The following is a 16499-nucleotide window of genomic DNA, read 5'->3' on the forward strand; positions in this document are numbered from 1 at the left end:
ACCTCTTTCTTCCATGAAGTCCAGACCTGCTCTTCTTCCATGTTGTTTCTCACATGCATTTTTCTGATGAGGCTGGTCAAATTTTTATCCTGAATGCTTCCACAAACTCCACCTATTTCTTCCACAAGTTTCTACGATGGGGGTATTGCCCATCAGACGGTCCATCAAGGAACAATGCTGTCATGAAGAATGCAAAACATTAGGTGTTGGTGTTTGGTCAATTAGCTTTCAGTGTGTTTACTTCATTAAGATTTGGAACAGACAAGGACACAGTTCTGTGAAACTTTTAACTGGGCACTGTTAAAATATTATTCAATTCAAGATAAAACCTGGATTCAATCCTACTTTCAGATCAACAAGAGTCTGAATCCATAATGGATCCTGAAAGGATTTCTTTCCATGTGAGGAAAATGTGCAGTTTTTCTCAAGTCAGGACAGAAAGACAACCCAACTTTCAAGCACTTTCCAACAATTCCTTCAAAGAAAGTGCATAAAGTTGAAGTATATCTCATACTGAAATTTCCAAAGACATATATGACTGAAGAAGACAAATGTCCAGAGGACATATAACTACCCCAACAAGAAGCACTTACTGCAGCGAGAAACAAAGTCAGTGTTTGTGTCGGGGTAATTATTCTGACCAGATATATAAAGCGTGAAAGTGAATCCTGGACTGCAATCTGTTGAATATAACCTATGCTTTAGTTTCAATTTTACTTTGCATAGTGGACATTGTCACAACCAAGACAACCCCAAAGAGAAGCACTTGTGAAGAAAAGAATCAACAGTGGTTCCTTTGAGGTGATCTGAGAGTGATTTAAGACTAATCATGATCAATCACACTAATATCGTACTAATCATACTAATATGATTTATTTTAATACACAATTTAGAAATTGTATTGCTGCTGTTGCTAAGCAACACCAAGTAAGTTTCAAGTTCTATACTGACATCATCTGAATGGGTGGGGCTGATTTCTTGCTTTGATGCTCTGTAACATCATTATGACACCTTTTATCCATATACAAGAGGCAAGTTTCCATCTGCAGATCCTGACTACGAAGTGATGGACGACATCCACAATGACTACCTCCTGCATTATTTTCCAGCTGATTTCCAGGATAACGGTAAGTGTATCTCTGCCAAGTACTTCCGTGACTGGAGCGTCAGACTGGAACGGAAATTGTATTTTTATTGCTAGTGTAAATGCATAAATATGGCACCAGGATGAACCAGAACAAGAAGTGACATCACATACGTTTATGACATTTGAATTGTGCTCCAAATATTACATACAGAAGATCAGACATTGACATATCAAAGAGTGCTATGAGATTATCACAGAATTATTCTCCAAATATCCCACACTGAAATGGAAGTGCAAAAGCTTACAGCACCTGGTATTCCCAGGCGGTCTCCCATTCAAGTACCGAGCAGGCGCAACTCGGCTAGGCTTCTGAGATCAGACGAGATCGGGTGTTTTCAGGGTGTTGCAGCTGTAAGCGTCAGACTGGAACGGAAATTGTATTTTGATTGCTACTGTAAAGGCATAAATATGGCACCAGGATGAACCACAACACGAAGCGACACCACACACGTTTATGACGTTTGAATTGTGCTCCAAAAATTACATGCAAAGATCAAACAGTGACATATCAAAGAGTGCTATGAGATTATAACAGAATTATTCTCCAAATATCCCACACTGAAATGGACGTGCAAAAGCTTACAGCACCTGGTGTTCCCAGGTGGTCTCCCATTCAAGTACTGACCAGGCCCAACTCCTCTTTGCTTCCGAGATCAGGCGTTTTCAGGGTGGTGTGGCCGTAAGCGTCAGACTGGAACGGAAATTGTATTTTTATTGCTAGAGTAAAGACATAACTATGGCACCAGGATGAACCACAACACGAAGCGACACCACACACTTTTATGACATTTGAATTGTGTTCCAAATATTACATGCAAAGATCAAACAGTGACATATCAAAGAGTACTATGACGTCATAATGGAGTTATTCTCCAAATGTACCACAATGAAATGGAAGTGCAAAAGCTTACAGCACCTGGCATTCCCAGGCGGTTTCCCATTCAAGTACTGACCAGGCCCAACTCCTCTTTGCTTCCATGCTCAGACGTTTTCAGGGTGGTGTGGCCGTAAGCGTCAGACTGGAATGGAAATTGTATTTTTATTGCTAGTGTAAAGGAATAAATATGGCAAAAGGATGAACCACAACACGAAGCGACATCAGACAAGTTTATGACATTTGAATTGTGCTCCCAATATTACAAACAAAGATGAAACAGTGACATATCAAAGAGTGCTATGAGATTATAACAGAATTATTCTCCAAATATCCCACACTGAAATGGACGTGCAAAAGCTTACAGCACCTGGTGTTCCCAGGCGGTCTCCCATTCAAATACCGAGCAGGCGCAACTCTGCTAGGCTTCTGAGATCAGACGGGATCGGGCGTTTTCAGGGTGGTGTAGCTGTAAGCGTCAGACTGGAACGGAAATTGTATTTTTATTGCTACTGTAAAGGCATAAATATGGCACCAGGATGAACCACAACACGAAGCGACATCAGACAAGTTTATGACATTTGAATTGTGCTCCCAATATTACAAACAAAGATGAAACAGTGACATATCAAAGAGTGCTATGAGATTATAACGGAATTAATCTCCAAATATCCCACACTGATATGGAAGTTCAAAAGCTTACAGCACCTGGTATTCCCAGGCATAAAATGAATCAACTGTTCATTCTGAGTGTTTGAAAGGTCAGCAAGACTACGCCAACAATAAGCACTTACTGTCTTCCAAATATCAAGTCAGTGCCTGTGTTAAGGTCATTTTGCAGACCAAATCCTGAAAAACACCATTTGGATCAAAAGCTCACAAGAGAGATAGAAGCACTTATGGACACTATTCAGCATCAGTGTGTCTGTTTGAGGGATTCTCCATGTAATATCTTCATCAGCTAGCGTTGGTAGAGTTTGTCTTTTTCAACCGTCCCAACAGGAAGCACTTCCTGATTTAAAAAAAAAACAGTTAATGCTCGTGTTGGGCCCATAGCAAGGACCGTTCATCAGACCTCTTTCTTCCATGAAGTCCAGAGCTGCTCTTCTTCCATGTTGTTTCTCACATGCATTTTTCTGATGAGGCTGGTCAAATTTTTATCCTGAATGCTTCCACAAACTCCACCTATTTCTTCCACAAGTTTCTACGATGGGGGTATTGCCCATCAGACGGTCCATCAAGGAACAATGCTGTCATGAAGAATGCAAAACATTAGGTGTTGGTGTTTGGTCAATTAGCTTTCAGTGTGTTTACTTCATTAAGATTTGGAACAGACAAGGACACAGTTCTGTGAAACTTTTAACTGGGCACTGTTAAAATATTATTCAATTCAAGATAAAACCTGGATTCAATCCTACTTTCAGATCAACAAGAGTCTGAATCCATAATGGATCCTGAAAGGATTTCTTTCCATGTGAGGAAAATGTGCAGTTTTTCTCAAGTCAGGACAGAAAGACAACCCAACTTTCAAGCACTTTCCAACAATTCCTTCAAAGAAAGTGCATAAAGTTGAAGTATATCTCATACTGAAATTTCCAAAGACATATATGACTGAAGAAGACAAATGTCCAGAGGACATATAACTACCCCAACAAGAAGCACTTACTGCAGCGAGAAACAAAGTCAGTGTTTGTGTCGGGGTAATTATTCTGACCAGATATATAAAGCGTGAAAGTGAATCCTGGACTGCAATCTGTTGAATATAACCTATGCTTTAGTTTCAATTTTACTTTGCATAGTGGACATTGTCACAACCAAGACAACCCCAAAGAGAAGCACTTGTGAAGAAAAGAATCAACAGTGGTTCCTTTGAGGTGATCTGAGAGTGATTTAAGACTAATCATGATCAATCACACTAATATCGTACTAATCATACTAATATGATTTATTTTAATACACAATTTAGAAATTGTATTGCTGCTGTTGCTAAGCAACACCAAGTAAGTTTCAAGTTCTATACTGACATCATCTGAATGGGTGGGGCTGATTTCTTGCTTTGATGCTCTGTAACATCATTATGACACCTTTTATCCATATACAAGAGGCAAGTTTCCATCTGCAGATCCTGACTACGAAGTGATGGACGACATCCACAATGACTACCTCCTGCATTATTTTCCAGCTGATTTCCAGGATAACGGTAAGTGTATCTCTGCCAAGTACTTCCGTGACTGGAGCGTCAGACTGGAACGGAAATTGTATTTTTATTGCTAGTGTAAATGCATAAATATGGCACCAGGATGAACCAGAACAAGAAGTGACATCACATACGTTTATGACATTTGAATTGTGCTCCAAATATTACATACAGAAGATCAGACATTGACATATCAAAGAGTGCTATGAGATTATCACAGAATTATTCTCCAAATATCCCACACTGAAATGGAAGTGCAAAAGCTTACAGCACCTGGTATTCCCAGGCGGTCTCCCATTCAAGTACCGAGCAGGCGCAACTCGGCTAGGCTTCTGAGATCAGACGAGATCGGGTGTTTTCAGGGTGTTGCAGCTGTAAGCGTCAGACTGGAACGGAAATTGTATTTTGATTGCTACTGTAAAGGCATAAATATGGCACCAGGATGAACCACAACACGAAGCGACACCACACACGTTTATGACATTTGAATTGTGCTCCAAAAATTACATGCAAAGATCAAACAGTGACATATCAAAGAGTGCTATGAGATTATAAGAGAATTATTCTCCAAATAGCCCACACTGAAATGGACGTGCAAAAGTTTACAGCACCTGGTGTTCCCAGGTGGTCTCCCATTCAAGTACTGACCAGGCCCAACTCTGCTTTGCTTCTGAGATCAGACGAGATCAGGCGTTTTCAGGGTGGTGTGGCCGTAAGCGTTAGACTGGAACGGAAATTGTATTTTTATTGCTAGAGTAAAGACATAACTATGGCACCACAACAAGAAGTGACATCACACACTTTTATGACATTTGAATTGTGTTCCAAATATTACATGCAAAGATCAAACAGTGACATATCAAAGAGTACTATGACGTCATAATGGAGTTATTCTCCAAATGTACCACAATGAAATGGAAGTGCAAAAGCTTACAGCACCTGGCATTCCCAGGCGGTTTCCCATTCAAGTACTGACCAGGCCCAACTCTTCTTTGCTTCCAAGATCAGACGTTTTCAGGGTGGTGTGGCCGTAAGCGTCAGACTGGAATGAAAATTGTATTTTTATTGCTAGTGTAAAGGAATAAATATGGCAAAAGGATGAACCACAACACGAAGCGACATCAGACAAGTTTATGACATTTGAATTGTGCTCCCAATATTACAAACAAAGATGAAACAGTGACATATCAAAGAGTGCTATGAGATTATAACAGAATTATTCTCCAAATATCCCACACTGAAATGGACGTGCAAAAGCTTACAGCACCTGGTGTTCCCAGGCGGTCTCCCATTCAAATACCAAGCAGGCGCAACTCTGCTAGGCTTCTGAGATCAGACGGGATCGGGCGTTTTCAGGGTGGTGTAGCTGTAAGCGTCAGACTGGAACGGAAATTGTATTTTTATTGCTACTGTAAAGGCATAAATATGGCACCAGGATGAACCACAACACGAAGCGACATCAGACAAGTTTATGACATTTGAATTGTGCTCCCAATATTACAAACAAAGATGAAACAGTGACATATCAAAGAGTGCTATGAGATTATAACGGAATTAATCTCCAAATATCCCACACTGATATGGAAGTTCAAAAGCTTACAGCACCTGGTATTCCCAGGCATAAAATGAATCAACTGTTCATTCTGAGTGTTTGAAAGGTCAGCAAGACTACGCCAACAATAAGCACTTACTGTCTTCCAAATATCAAGTCAGTGCCTGTGTTAAGGTCATTTTGCAGACCAAATCCTGAAAAACACCATTTGGATCAAAAGCTCACAAGAGAGATAGAAGCACTTATGGACACTATTCAGCATCAGTGTGTCTGTTTGAGGGATTCTCCATGTAATATCTTCATCAGCTAGCGTTGGTAGAGTTTGTCTTTTTCAACCGTCCCAACAGGAAGCACTTCCTGATTTAAAAAAAAACAGTTAATGCTCGTGTTGGGCCCATAGCAAGGACCGTTCATCAGACCTCTTTCTTCCATGAAGTCCAGAGCTGCTCTTCTTCCATGTTGTTTCTCACATGCATTTTTCTGATGAGGCTGGTCAAATTTTTATCCTGAATGCTTCCACAAACTCCACCTATTTCTTCCACAAGTTTCTACGATGGGGGTATTGCCCATCAGACGGTCCATCAAGGAACAATGCTGTCATGAAGAATGCAAAACATTAGGTGTTGGTGTTTGGTCAATTAGCTTTCAGTGTGTTTACTTCATTAAGATTTGGAACAGACAAGGACACAGTTCTGTGAAACTTTTAACTGGGCACTGTTAAAATATTATTCAATTCAAGATAAAACCTGGATTCAATCCTACTTTCAGATCAACAAGAGTCTGAATCCATAATGGATCCTGAAAGGATTTCTTTCCATGTGAGGAAAATGTGCAGTTTTTCTCAAGTCAGGACAGAAAGACAACCCAACTTTCAAGCACTTTCCAACAATTCCTTCAAAGAAAGTGCATAAAGTTGAAGTATATCTCATACTGAAATTTCCAAAGACATATATGACTGAAGAAGACAAATGTCCAGAGGACATATAACTACCCCAACAAGAAGCACTTACTGCAGCGAGAAACAAAGTCAGTGTTTGTGTCGGGGTAATTATTCTGACCAGATATATAAAGCGTGAAAGTGAATCCTGGACTGCAATCTGTTGAATATAACCTATGCTTTAGTTTCAATTTTACTTTGCATAGTGGACATTGTCACAACCAAGACAACCCCAAAGAGAAGCACTTGTGAAGAAAAGAATCAACAGTGGTTCCTTTGAGGTGATCTGAGAGTGATTTAAGACTAATCATGATCAATCACACTAATATCGTACTAATCATACTAATATGATTTATTTTAATACACAATTTAGAAATTGTATTGCTGCTGTTGCTAAGCAACACCAAGTAAGTTTCAAGTTCTATACTGACATCATCTGAATGGGTGGGGCTGATTTCTTGCTTTGATGCTCTGTAACATCATTATGACACCTTTTATCCATATACAAGAGGCAAGTTTCCATCTGCAGATCCTGACTACGAAGTGATGGACGACATCCACAATGACTACCTCCTGCATTATTTTCCAGCTGATTTCCAGGATAACGGTAAGTGTATCTCTGCCAAGTACTTCCGTGACTGGAGCGTCAGACTGGAACGGAAATTGTATTTTTATTGCTAGTGTAAATGCATAAATATGGCACCAGGATGAACCAGAACAAGAAGTGACATCACATACGTTTATGACATTTGAATTGTGCTCCAAATATTACATACAGAAGATCAGACATTGACATATCAAAGAGTGCTATGAGATTATCACAGAATTATTCTCCAAATATCCCACACTGAAATGGAAGTGCAAAAGCTTACAGCACCTGGTATTCCCAGGCGGTCTCCCATTCAAGTACCGAGCAGGCGCAACTCGGCTAGGCTTCTGAGATCAGACGAGATCGGGTGTTTTCAGGGTGTTGCAGCTGTAAGCGTCAGACTGGAACGGAAATTGTATTTTGATTGCTACTGTAAAGGCATAAATATGGCACCAGGATGAACCACAACACGAAGCGACACCACACACGTTTATGACATTTGAATTGTGCTCCAAAAATTACATGCAAAGATCAAACAGTGACATATCAAAGAGTGCTATGAGATTATAACAGAATTATTCTCCAAATATCCCACGCTGAAATGGACGTGCAAAAGCTTACAGCACCTGGTGTTCCCAGGTGGTCTCCCATTCAAGTACTGACCAGGCCCAACTCTGCTTTGCTTCTGAGATCAGACGAGATCAGGCGTTTTCAGGGTGGTGTGGCCGTAAGCGTCAGACTGGAACGGAAATTGTATTTTGATTGCTACTGTAAAGGCATAAATATGGCACCAGGATGAACCACAACACGAAGCGACACCACACACGTTTATGACATTTGAATTGTGCTCCAAAAATTACATGCAAAGATCAAACAGTGACATATCAAAGAGTGCTATGAGATTATAACAGAATTATTCTCCAAATATCCCACACTGAAATGGACGTGCAAAAGCTTACAGCACCTGGTGTTCCCAGGTGGTCTCCCATTCAAGTACTGACCAGGCCCAACTCTGCTTTGCTTCTGAGATCAGACGAGATCAGGCGTTTTCAGGGTGGTGTGGCCGTAAGCGTCTGACTGGAATGGAAATTGTATTTTGATTGCTACTGTAAAGGCATAAATATGGCACCAGGATGAACCACAACACGAAGCGACACCACACACGTTTATGACATTTGAATTGTGCTCCAAAAATTACATGCAAAGATCAAACAGTGACATATCAAAGAGTGCTATGAGATTATAACAGAATTATTCTCCAAATATCCCACACTGAAATGGACGTGCAAAAGCTTACAGCACCTGGTGTTCCCAGGTGGTCTCCCATTCAAGTACTCACCAGGCCCAACTCTGCTTTGCTTCCGAGATCAGACGAGATCAGGCGTTTTCAGGGTGGTGTGGCCGTAAGCGTCAGACTGGAACGGAAATTGTATTTTTATTGCTAGAGTAAAGACATAACTATGGCACCACAACAAGAAGTGACATCACACACTTTTATGACATTTGAATTGTGTTCCAAATATTACATGCAAAGATCAAACAGTGACATATCAAAGAGTACTATGACGTCATAATGGAGTTATTCTCCAAATGTACCACAATGAAATGGAAGTGCAAAAGCTTACAGCACCTGGCATTCCCAGGCGGTCTCCCATTCAAGTACTGACCAGGCCCAACTCCTCTTTGCTTCCAAGATCAGACATTTTCAGGGTGGTGTGGCCGTAAGCGTCAGACTGGAATGGAAATTGTGTTTTTATTACTAGTGTAAAGGAATAAATATGGCAAAAGGATGAACCACAACACGAAGCGACATCAGACAAGTTTATGACATTTGAATTGTGCTCCCAATATTACAAACAAAGATGAAACAGTGACATATCAAAGAGTGCTATGAGATTATAACAGAATTATTCTCCAAATATCCCACACTGAAATGGACGTGCAAAAGCTTACAGCACCTGGTGTTCCCAGGCGGTCTCCCATTCAAATACCGAGCAGGCGCAACTCTGCTAGGCTTCTGAGATCAGACGGGATCGGGCGTTTTCAGGGTGGTGTAGCTGTAAGCGTCAGACTGGAACGGAAATTGTATTTTTATTGCTACTGTAAAGGCATAAATATGGCACCAGGATGAACCACAACACGAAGCGACATCAGACAAGTTTATGACATTTGAATTGTGCTCCCAATATTACAAACAAAGATGAAACAGTGACATATCAAAGAGTGCTATGAGATTATAACGGAATTAATCTCCAAATATCCCACACTGATATGGAAGTTCAAAAGCTTACAGCACCTGGTATTCCCAGGCATAAAATGAATCAACTGTTCATTCTGAGTGTTTGAAAGGTCAGCAAGACTACGCCAACAATAAGCACTTACTGTCTTCCAAATATCAAGTCAGTGCCTGTGTTAAGGTCATTTTGCAGACCAAATCCTGAAAAACACCATTTGGATCAAAAGCTCACAAGAGAGATAGAAGCACTTATGGACACTATTCAGCATCAGTGTGTCTGTTTGAGGGATTCTCCATGTAATATCTTCATCAGCTAGCGTTGGTAGAGTTTGTCTTTTTCAACCGTCCCAACAGGAAGCACTTCCTGATTTAAAAAAAAACAGTTAATGCTCGTGTTGGGCCCATAGCAAGGACCGTTCATTAGACCTCTTTCTTCCATGAAGTCCAGACCTGCTCTTCTTCCATGTTGTTTCTCACATGCATTTTTCTGATGAGGCTGGTCAAATTTTTATCCTGAATGCTTCCACAAACTCCACCTATTTCTTCCACAAGTTTCTACGATGGGGGTATTGCCCATCAGACGGTCCATCAAGGAACAATGCTGTCATGAAGAATGCAAAACATTAGGTGTTGGTGTTTGGTCAATTAGCTTTCAGTGTGTTTACTTCATTAAGATTTGGAACAGACAAGGACACAGTTCTGTGAAACTTTTAACTGGGCACTGTTAAAATATTATTCAATTCAAGATAAAACCTGGATTCAATCCTACTTTCAGATCAACAAGAGTCTGAATCCATAATGGATCCTGAAAGGATTTCTTTCCATGTGAGGAAAATGTGCAGTTTTTCTCAAGTCAGGACAGAAAGACAACCCAACTTTCAAGCACTTTCCAACAATTCCTTCAAAGAAAGTGCATAAAGTTGAAGTATATCTCATACTGAAATTTCCAAAGACATATATGACTGAAGAAGACAAATGTCCAGAGGACATATAACTACCCCAACAAGAAGCACTTACTGCAGCGAGAAACAAAGTCAGTGTTTGTGTCGGGGTAATTATTCTGACCAGATATATAAAGCGTGAAAGTGAATCCTGGACTGCAATCTGTTGAATATAACCTATGCTTTAGTTTCAATTTTACTTTGCATAGTGGACATTGTCACAACCAAGACAACCCCAAAGAGAAGCACTTGTGAAGAAAAGAATCAACAGTGGTTCCTTTGAGGTGATCTGAGAGTGATTTAAGACTAATCATGATCAATCACACTAATATCGTACTAATCATACTAATATGATTTATTTTAATACACAATTTAGAAATTGTATTGCTGCTGTTGCTAAGCAACACCAAGTAAGTTTCAAGTTCTATACTGACATCATCTGAATGGGTGGGGCTGATTTCTTGCTTTGATGCTCTGTAACATCATTATGACACCTTTTATCCATATACAAGAGGCAAGTTTCCATCTGCAGATCCTGACTACGAAGTGATGGACGACATCCACAATGACTACCTCCTGCATTATTTTCCAGCTGATTTCCAGGATAACGGTAAGTGTATCTCTGCCAAGTACTTCCGTGACTGGAGCGTCAGACTGGAACGGAAATTGTATTTTTATTGCTAGTGTAAATGCATAAATATGGCACCAGGATGAACCAGAACAAGAAGTGACATCACATACGTTTATGACATTTGAATTGTGCTCCAAATATTACATACAGAAGATCAGACATTGACATATCAAAGAGTGCTATGAGATTATCACAGAATTATTCTCCAAATATCCCACACTGAAATGGAAGTGCAAAAGCTTACAGCACCTGGTATTCCCAGGCGGTCTCCCATTCAAGTACCGAGCAGGCGCAACTCGGCTAGGCTTCTGAGATCAGACGAGATCGGGTGTTTTCAGGGTGTTGCAGCTGTAAGCGTCAGACTGGAACGGAAATTGTATTTTGATTGCTACTGTAAAGGCATAAATATGGCACCAGGATGAACCACAACACGAAGCGACACCACACACGTTTATGACATTTGAATTGTGCTCCAAAAATTACATGCAAAGATCAAACAGTGACATATCAAAGAGTGCTATGAGATTATAACAGAATTATTCTCCAAATATCCCACACTGAAATGGACGTGCAAAAGCTTACAGCACCTGGTGTTCCCAGGTGGTCTCCCATTCAAGTACTGACCAGGCCCAACTCTGCTTTGCTTCCGAGATCAGACGAGATCAGGCGTTTTCAGGGTGGTGTGGCCGTAAGCGTCAGACTGGAACGGAAATTGTATTTTTATTGCTAGAGTAAAGACATAACTATGGCACCACAACAAGAAGTGACATCACACACTTTTATGACATTTGAATTGTGTTCCAAATATTACATGCAAAGATCAAACAGTGACATATCAAAGAGTACTATGACGTCATAATGGAGTTATTCTCCAAATGTACCACAATGAAATGGAAGTGCAAAAGCTTACAGCACCTGGCATTCCCAGGCGGTTTCCCATTCAAGTACTGACCAGGCCCAACTCCTCTTTGCTTCCAAGATCAGACGTTTTCAGGGTGGTGTGGCCGTAAGCGTCAGACTGGAATGGAAATTGTATTTTTATTGCTAGTGTAAAGGAATAAATATGGCAAAAGGATGAACCACAACACGAAGCGACATCAGACAAGTTTATGACATTTGAATTGTGCTCCCAATATTACAAACAAAGATGAAACAGTGACATATCAAAGAGTGCTATGAGATTATAACAGAATTATTCTCCAAATATCCCACACTGAAATGGACGTGCAAAAGCTTACAGCACCTGGTGTTCCCAGGCGGTCTCCCATTCAAATACCGAGCAGGCGCAACTCTGCTAGGCTTCTGAGATCAGACGGGATCGGGCGTTTTCAGGGTGGTGTAGCTGTAAGCGTCAGACTGGAACGGAAATTGTATTTTTATTGCTACTGTAAAGGCATAAATATGGCACCAGGATGAACCACAACACGAAGCGACATCAGACAAGTTTATGACATTTGAATTGTGCTCCCAATATTACAAACAAAGATGAAACAGTGACATATCAAAGAGTGCTATGAGATTATAACGGAATTAATCTCCAAATATCCCACACTGATATGGAAGTTCAAAAGCTTACAGCACCTGGTATTCCCAGGCATAAAATGAATCAACTGTTCATTCTGAGTGTTTGAAAGGTCAGCAAGACTACGCCAACAATAAGCACTTACTGTCTTCCAAATATCAAGTCAGTGCCTGTGTTAAGGTCATTTTGCAGACCAAATCCTGAAAAACACCATTTGGATCAAAAGCTCACAAGAGAGATAGAAGCACTTATGGACACTATTCAGCATCAGTGTGTCTGTTTGAGGGATTCTCCATGTAATATCTTCATCAGCTAGCGTTGGTAGAGTTTGTCTTTTTCAACCGTCCCAACAGGAAGCACTTCCTGATTTAAAAAAAAACAGTTAATGCTCGTGTTGGGCCCATAGCAAGGACCGTTCATCAGACCTCTTTCTTCCATGAAGTCCAGAGCTGCTCTTCTTCCATGTTGTTTCTCACATGCATTTTTCTGATGAGGCTGGTCAAATTTTTATCCTGAATGCTTCCACAAACTCCACCTATTTCTTCCACAAGTTTCTACGATGGGGGTATTGCCCATCAGACGGTCCATCAAGGAACAATGCTGTCATGAAGAATGCAAAACATTAGGTGTTGGTGTTTGGTCAATTAGCTTTCAGTGTGTTTACTTCATTAAGATTTGGAACAGACAAGGACACAGTTCTGTGAAACTTTTAACTGGGCACTGTTAAAATATTATTCAATTCAAGATAAAACCTGGATTCAATCCTACTTTCAGATCAACAAGAGTCTGAATCCATAATGGATCCTGAAAGGATTTCTTTCCATGTGAGGAAAATGTGCAGTTTTTCTCAAGTCAGGACAGAAAGACAACCCAACTTTCAAGCACTTTCCAACAATTCCTTCAAAGAAAGTGCATAAAGTTGAAGTATATCTCATACTGAAATTTCCAAAGACATATATGACTGAAGAAGACAAATGTCCAGAGGACATATAACTACCCCAACAAGAAGCACTTACTGCAGCGAGAAACAAAGTCAGTGTTTGTGTCGGGGTAATTATTCTGACCAGATATATAAAGCGTGAAAGTGAATCCTGGACTGCAATCTGTTGAATATAACCTATGCTTTAGTTTCAATTTTACTTTGCATAGTGGACATTGTCACAACCAAGACAACCCCAAAGAGAAGCACTTGTGAAGAAAAGAATCAACAGTGGTTCCTTTGAGGTGATCTGAGAGTGATTTAAGACTAATCATGATCAATCACACTAATATCGTACTAATCATACTAATATGATTTATTTTAATACACAATTTAGAAATTGTATTGCTGCTGTTGCTAAGCAACACCAAGTAAGTTTCAAGTTCTATACTGACATCATCTGAATGGGTGGGGCTGATTTCTTGCTTTGATGCTCTGTAACATCATTATGACACCTTTTATCCATATACAAGAGGCAAGTTTCCATCTGCAGATCCTGACTACGAAGTGATGGACGACATCCACAATGACTACCTCCTGCATTATTTTCCAGCTGATTTCCAGGATAACGGTAAGTGTATCTCTGCCAAGTACTTCCGTGACTGGAGCGTCAGACTGGAACGGAAATTGTATTTTTATTGCTAGTGTAAATGCATAAATATGGCACCAGGATGAACCAGAACAAGAAGTGACATCACATACGTTTATGACATTTGAATTGTGCTCCAAATATTACATACAGAAGATCAGACATTGACATATCAAAGAGTGCTATGAGATTATCACAGAATTATTCTCCAAATATCCCACACTGAAATGGAAGTGCAAAAGCTTACAGCACCTGGTATTCCCAGGCGGTCTCCCATTCAAGTACCGAGCAGGCGCAACTCGGCTAGGCTTCTGAGATCAGACGAGATCGGGCGTTTTCAGGGTGGTGTGGCCGTAAGCGTCAGACTGGAACGGAAATTGTATTTTTATTGCTAGAGTAAAGACATAACTATGGCACCACAACAAGAAGTGACATCACACACTTTTATGACATTTGAATTGTGTTCCAAATATTACATGCAAAGATCAAACAGTGACATATCAAAGAGTACTATGACGTCATAATGGAGTTATTCTCCAAATGTACCACAATGAAATGGAAGTGCAAAAGCTTACAGCACCTGGCATTCCCAGGCGGTTTCCCATTCAAGTACTGACCAGGCCCAACTCCTCTTTGCTTCCAAGATCAGACGTTTTCAGGGTGGTGTGGCCGTAAGCGTCAGACTGGAATGGAAATTGTATTTTTATTGCTAGTGTAAAGGAATAAATATGGCACCAGGATGAACCACAACACGAAGCGACATCAGACAAGTTTATGACATTTGAATTGTGCTCCCAATATTACAAACAAAGATGAAACAGTGACATATCAAAGAGTGCTATGAGATTATAACAGAATTATTCTCCAAATATCCCACACTGAAATGGACGTGCAAAAGCTTACAGCACCTGGTGTTCCCAGGCGGTCTCCCATTCAAATACCGAGCAGGCGCAACTCTGCTAGGCTTCTGAGATCAGACGGGATCGGGCGTTTTCAGGGTGGTGTAGCTGTAAGCGTCAGACTGGAACGGAAATTGTATTTTTATTGCTACTGTAAAGGCATAAATATGGCACCAGGATGAACCACAACACGAAGCGACATCAGACAAGTTTATGACATTTGAATTGTGCTCCCAATATTACAAACAAAGATGAAACAGTGACATATCAAAGAGTGCTATGAGATTATAACGGAATTAATCTCCAAATATCCCACACTGATATGGAAGTTCAAAAGCTTACAGCACCTGGTATTCCCAGGCATAAAATGAATCAACTGTTCATTCTGAGTGTTTGAAAGGTCAGCAAGACTACGCCAACAATAAGCACTTACTGTCTTCCAAATATCAAGTCAGTGCCTGTGTTAAGGTCATTTTGCAGACCAAATCCTGAAAAACACCATTTGGATCAAAAGCTCACAAGAGAGATAGAAGCACTTATGGACACTATTCAGCATCAGTGTGTCTGTTTGAGGGATTCTCCATGTAATATCTTCATCAGCTAGCGTTGGTAGAGTTTGTCTTTTTCAACCGTCCCAACAGGAAGCACTTCCTGATTTAAAAAAAAACAGTTAATGCTCGTGTTGGGCCCATAGCAAGGACCGTTCATCAGACCTCTTTCTTCCATGAAGTCCAGACCTGCTCTTCTTCCATGTTGTTTCTCACATGCATTTTTCTGATGAGGCTGGTCAAATTTTTATCCTGAATGCTTCCACAAACTCCACCTATTTCTTCCACAAGTTTCTACGATGGGGGTATTGCCCATCAGACGGTCCATCAAGGAACAATGCTGTCATGAAGAATGCAAAACATTAGGTGTTGGTGTTTGGTCAATTAGCTTTCAGTGTGTTTACTTCATTAAGATTTGGAACAGACAAGGACACAGTTCTGTGAAACTTTTAACTGGGCACTGTTAAAATATTATTCAATTCAAGATAAAACCTGGATTCAATCCTACTTTCAGATCAACAAGAGTCTGAATCCATAATGGATCCTGAAAGGATTTCTTTCCATGTGAGGAAAATGTGCAGTTTTTCTCAAGTCAGGACAGAAAGACAACCCAACTTTCAAGCACTTTCCAACAATTCCTTCAAAGAAAGTGCATAAAGTTGAAGTATATCTCATACTGAAATTTCCAAAGACATATATGACTGAAGAAGACAAATGTCCAGAGGACATATAACTACCCCAACAAGAAGCACTTACTGCAGCGAGAAACAAAGTCAGTGTTTGTGTCGGGGTAATTATTCTGACCAGATATATAAAGCGTGAAAGTGAATCCTGGACTGCAATCTGTTGAATATAACC

This window comes from Telmatherina bonti (assembly GCF_933228915.1).
Source record: "Telmatherina bonti genome assembly, chromosome: 11".
Lineage (NCBI taxonomy): Eukaryota > Metazoa > Chordata > Actinopteri > Atheriniformes > Telmatherinidae > Telmatherina > Telmatherina bonti.